Here is a 6,056-nt window from a genome sequence, read left to right on the forward strand (position 1 = left end):
AGGAAGGAGGCTTATGTAGAGATGAGGCGTGAAGGCTCAGTTAGGGCGCTTGAGAGGTACAAGTTAGCCAGGAAGGACCTAAAGAGAGAGCTAAGAAGAGCCAGGAGGGGACATGAGAAGTCTTTAGCAGGTAGGATCAAGGAAAACCCTAAAGCTTTCTATAGGTATGTCAGGAATAAAAGAATGACTAGAGTAAGATTGGGGCCGGTCAAGGACAGTAGTGGGAAGTTGTGCGTGGAGTCCGAAGAGACAGGAGAGGTGCTAAATGAATATTTTTCGTCAGTATTCACACAGGAAAAAGACAATGTAGTCGAGGAGAATACTGAGATACAGTCTATTAGACTAGACGGGATTGAGGTTCATAAGGAGGAGGTGTTAGCAATTCTGGAAGGTGTGAAAATAGATAAGTCCCCTGGGCCGGATGGGATTTATCCTAGGATTCTCTGGGAAGCTAGAGAGGAGATTGCAGAGCCTTTGGCTTTGATCTTTATGTCATCATTGTCTTCAGGAATAGTGCCAGAAGACTGGAGACTAGCAAATGTTGTCCCCCTGTTCAAGAAGGGGAGTAGAGACAACCCTGGTAATTATAGACCAGTGAGCCTTACTTCGGTTGTGGGTAAAGTGTTGGAAAGGATTATAAGAGATCGGATTTATAATCATCTAGAAAGGAATAATTTGATTAGGGATAGTCAACACGGTTTTGTGAAGGGTAGGTCGTGCCTCACAAACCTTATTGAGTTCTTCGAGAAGGTGACCAAACAGGTGGATGAGGGTAAAGCGGTTGGTGTGGTGTATTTGGATTTCAGTAAAGCGTTTGATAAGGTTCCCCATGGTAGGCTATTGCAGAAAATACGGAGGCATGGGATTGAGGGTGATTTAACAGTTTGGATCAGAAATTGGCTAGCTGTAAGAAGACACAGGGTGGTGGTTGATGGGAAATGTTCATCCTGGAGTTCAGTTACTAGTGGTGTACCTCAAGGATCTGTTTTGGGGCCACTGCTGTTTGTCATTTTTATAAATGACCTGGATGAGGGCGTAGAAGGATGGGTTAGTAAACTTGCGGATGACACCAAAGTTGGTGGAGTTGTGGATAGTGCGGAAGGATGTTGCAGGTTACAGAGGGACATAGATAAGCTGCAGAGCTGGGCTGAGAGGTGGCAAATGGAGTTTAATGCGGAAAAGTGTGAGGTGATTCACTTTGAAAGGAGTAAGAGGAATACAGAGTACTGGGCTAATGGTAAGATTCTTGGTAGTGTGGATGAGCAGAGAGATCTCGGTGTCCATGTGCATAGATCACTGAAAGCTGCCACCCAGGTTGATAGCGTTGTTAAGAAGGCGTACAGTATGTTAGGTTTTATTGGTAGAGGGATTGATTTTCGGAGCCATGAGGTCATGTTGCAGCTGTACAAAACTCTGGTGCGGCCGCACTTGGAGTATTGCGTACAGTTCTGGTCACCGCATTATGGGAAGGATGTGGAAGCATTGGAAAGGGTGCAGAGGAGATTTACCAGGATGTTGCCTGGTATGGAGAGAAGGTCTTATGAGGAAAGGCTGAGGGTCTTGAGGCTGTTTTCGTAAGAGAGAAGAAGGTTAAGAGGTGACTTGATAGAGACATACAAGATGATCAGAGGATTAGATGGGGTGGACAGTGGGAGCCTTTTTCCTCGGATGGTGATGGCTAGCACGAGGGGACATAGCTTTAAATTGAGGGGTGATAGATATAGGACAGATGTCAGAGGTAGGTTCTTTACTCAGAGAGTAGTAAGGGCGTGGAATGCCCTGCCTGCAAAAATAGTAGACTTGCCCACTTTAAGGGCATTTAAATGGTCATTGGATAAACATATGGATGATAATGTAATAGTTTAGGTTAGATGGGCTTCAGATTGGTTTCACAGGTCGGCGCAACATCGAGGGCCAAAGGGCCTGTACTGCGCTGTAATGTTCTATGTTCTATGTTCTGTGTTCTAAACTCAATCCCCCCTGCCAATGAAAGCCAACACACCAAATGCCTTCGTAACAACCCTGTCAACTTGGGTAACAACTTTGAGGGATCTATGGATGTGGACTCCAAGATCCCTCTGTTCCTCCACACTGCCAAGAATCCTGCCATTAACCCTGTACTCTGCATTCAGATTCGACCTTCCAAAATGAATCACTTCACACTTTTCTGGGTTGAATTCCATCTGCCACTTCTTTGCCCAACTCTGCATCCTGTCAATGTCCCGTTGCAACCTACAACAGCCCTCCACACTATCCACAACTCCACCAAAGTTCATGTCATCGGCAAACTTACTAACCCACCCTTCCACTTCCTCATCCAAGTCATTTATAAAGATCACAAAGAGCAGAGGTCCCAGAACAGATCCCAGCGGAACACCACTAGTCACCGAGCTCAGACTGAATACTTTCCATCTACTACCACCCTCTGTCTTCTACTAGACAGCCAATTCTGTATCTAGACAGCCAAATTTCCCCGAATCCCATGCTTCCTTACTTTCTGAATGAGCCTACCATGGGGAACCATCCACTGTTTACCCATTGCTTTCAATTTTTTTCTTCTTCAATCTTGGACCCATATGAATATTTTAAACCCCTTATGAAGATTTCCATTGTCATTGTCTCACCACCAAGACTCAAAAGGTTCAATCCCCTGATCATCGGTTTTCCCAATTCCAACTCTAACTTTGTGACATAACCGCAGGCTATCCCATGAACTGTAATTACTTCACATTTGTTTATCAGACTCTCAAATGCAGATTCTTTCAATTAATCTTTTAGAAATTAAAATATAAATCATTCGATTAAACACCGTAACAACATCATCTCCAGCTGCAAACTCCATCCCTCTCTCTGGCAGTCTTGAAATTAAATCAGCTTGTTTGCAACCTTGGTGTCAAACTTGATACTGAAATGTGTTTCCAATCAGATGTATTTGTGCCATTACCCTATCTAGCCTGACTCAACTCATCTGCTGCTGAAACCCTCATTTCTGCTTTTGAACTTGATTATTTCAATGCATTTCTTGCTGCTCTCTCACCTTTTACTCTCTATAAAATAGAAATCAAACTGCCCTTAACTCATTCCAAATCCTATCCCCCCCCCACATCACCCCAATGGTTGCTGAGCTACATTGACTCCTGATCAATTAATGTTCGGATTTTAAAATTCTCTTATCTCCAAATTCCCAACTCTAATCTCCTCCAGTCCCATAATCTCGGAAATATCTGCTCCTCTAATTCTGGCCTCTTGAATCACCATGCTTTAATTGCACCTTACCTATCTAAGCTCAAAACTCTGAAATCATAGAAAAATGGACTTGTGACAGTGCAGAAGGCCATTCAACTACATTTGTCCATACTTGGAAGGAACAGTTCACTTACAGCCACTCCCCTGCCTTCTTCATACAGGTCCGCACTTTCTTTCAGATAACAATCCATTTCTCTCATTAATTCCTCAAATGAATCTGCCTTCATCACACACACAGACAGCATATTCCACATCCAAATCACTTCCTCGGTGAAAAAGATTTCTACATGTCATCATTGTTTTTGACATAAAGAGATGTGAAGCTTGAAAATCCAAACCTGAAAAATGTACTTGCATTGTATTCTTGAATAATGTGTGTGTGTGTGTGTGTGTGTTTGTATTTTGATGCATTTATGTCACTTACTGCTTTAGCTTGCACCAAGGGAAAAAGCCAGTTTGAACTACAATCAAAAACTGAAAGAAAAATTCCAACATCATCCTCACATCAAACGTATCGCCCGTCACCGCCATTTGCCAAAAATGATTTACAATCAGTCGAAGGAACTTCGTATCATGAGGGAAGCTCGCCGCAGAAAGTATGTTTCACAATTTAGTATCCTAAAAATGATCTTTACTGTGCTTAAATCTTATTTTGAATTTGTTTTAGTTAGTATTATTAAAAGATCCCAAAATATTCCATTTCAAAACTTTGTTTCCAAAATAGCCAAAGATGACCCTTTGATTATTAAAGTATTAGAGGGGATTGTCATCACAGGAGGTAGTAAGAGTTTGAATCTCCAACAACATACCCACCTCGTGTGTTGTTAATCCCTCTGGTAGGGTTAGTGGAGGGAAAATGGTTTCATAAGTTGGTGGCAGTAAAGTAGTTAGTCGTTCAGTGTACCCTTGGACACACCTACAATGTGATACAAACTGCAAATGAGCAACTAATTATGATATGGATGGCAAATTATTTAGATCATCGTAACTGAAGAACATTTTTGCGTTGTGACACTGCTGTATCATTGGTCTGCTCAGTGTTAAATTGACTAACTTAAGCACATTATAACTAATCATCTATATGATCTACAGATCACCTGCATTTTTTAATGTCAGGTCACAGCTGTCTTGAAATGCAGAAGTGTGTTATAGAAAATCGCTGTACTGTACAGTAGAAAGTTTGTATTATCCAAACAGTGTCCACTATTCATCAATTGCGTTACAGCCAATTCACGTTAACGAAACACGTGTTATTAGCAGAAATTCCCGTATTGGAAAGTTTTAAATGATTGGCAATGTCGAAAAGATGCAACAGAAAAATAAAACAATTTTTTTTGTACTAGGGCTGATCATGCATACAGTTGCATGGACTTGAGCAATTATCTCAAATGTTCAACTGCTGAGACAAAAAGAATGCAAAAGTGTTATTTTTCAATTACGTTAATTTAAATTAACTAGAACTTTTTTGATGAATAGATCCTTACTTGCATTTTAGCATCATTGTGTGATCAGAGTGGAATGGATGATTAAGTGCTCAAATCTAAGAAATTTGACATTTTGCCAAAGACAGAAGTTATGCTTGATCCTTTACTCATAATCCCAAAGGTTTTTTTGTATGAGATACAGCTGTGCCTTGCTTGCATTTTTGGGTGGAAATTTGAACCCCAAATCTAAGGCCAGCTTTGCTCAAACGTAGTTTGAATCCCGCTAATCAGGTTTCTCATTCTAGCCACGATACCCAAATGATTCTTACCAAATTTACAAGTCACTTTCCTTTATGGCTGTGACAAATGTAAAGTTTACCACCTCATCCTTCTCAATTTGTCTGTTGCCTTTGACATTGTTGGTCTCCTCCCTCCCTCTCCCCTTTTGTGCCTTTCCATTGGGTGGGACTGTACTTTGTTGATTCCATTCTTGTCTTTCTCATCATAGGCAAAGAATCGCATGCATTTACTCCCGTGCCCATTCCCATACTGTTATCTCTAGTTTTACCCCAAGAATCTAACTTTTGGTTCTCTCATCTGCATGCTGCCTCTTTGTCAACATTATCCAAAACACATTGTTTGTTTTCATATATATACTGCCTCATACATCTCTACTTCACCAGTACTGATGTGAAATTCCAATTTTATCTGACCCCCAGGCTTTATTAGCAGCAATTTCCTTCAATTAATTTGGAATGACTGAAGCTCGTCTTTAGTCTCCACTCCACACTCCACTCCCTTGCTACTGACTCTATTCTATCACTGTGTGAGACTACATCAGACTGATCGCAATCTTGTGTCTTATTTGATCCTCTGATAAGGTTCTGTGTCATTGCCCAGTTTCAGCCCGCTTCAGTTTGTGTTGATGAAATCATGTTCATGCTTTTGTTACCGCCAAACCTGACTATTCTGACTAGTCTCCTAAACTCCTTTCTTAATAAACTTAATGTCATCCAAAACTCTGCTGCCTGTGACCTTTATTTGCCATGTTCTGTTCACTTACCACTCCTGTGCTTGCTGATTAATTTGCTGCTGGTCAAATATGTCTTGATTTTAAAAATCTCAATCTTGTTTTCAAATGCATCCCTCGCTAACTCTGTAATCTCAGAGATCCACAACCCTCCACACTTCTCAATTCTAACCTAATAAGCATTACTTAATTTAAAATATTTTTAATCAGCTTGTTCAAAGGTGTTATGGCATCTCTCTGGAGGTGAGACTGGAACCTGGGTCTCCTGGATCTGAGATAACAAGGTGTAGAGCTGGATGAACACAGCAGGCCAAGCAGCATCAGAGGAGCAGGAAGGCTGACGTTTCGGGCCTAGA

At 41.3% G+C, this 6,056-nt stretch overlaps 1 long non-coding RNA gene across 1 annotated transcript in view; it reads left to right on the forward strand.

The window, feature by feature from the left end:
* The first annotated feature begins 2,495 nt into the window (after window positions 1-2,495).
* The window catches only part of LOC125482943, a 21,264-nt gene continuing 17,703 nt past the window's right edge, over window positions 2,496-6,056 (forward strand). The window contains exon 1 of the long non-coding RNA XR_007261932.1: window positions 2,496-3,842. This is a non-coding gene — a long non-coding RNA (uncharacterized LOC125482943). The remainder of the gene's footprint in view (window positions 3,843-6,056) is intronic.

This window comes from Rhincodon typus, chromosome 4 (genome assembly GCF_021869965.1).
Source record: "Rhincodon typus isolate 14 chromosome 4, sRhiTyp1.1, whole genome shotgun sequence".
In the NCBI taxonomy this organism is placed as follows: Eukaryota; Metazoa; Chordata; class Chondrichthyes; order Orectolobiformes; family Rhincodontidae; genus Rhincodon; species Rhincodon typus.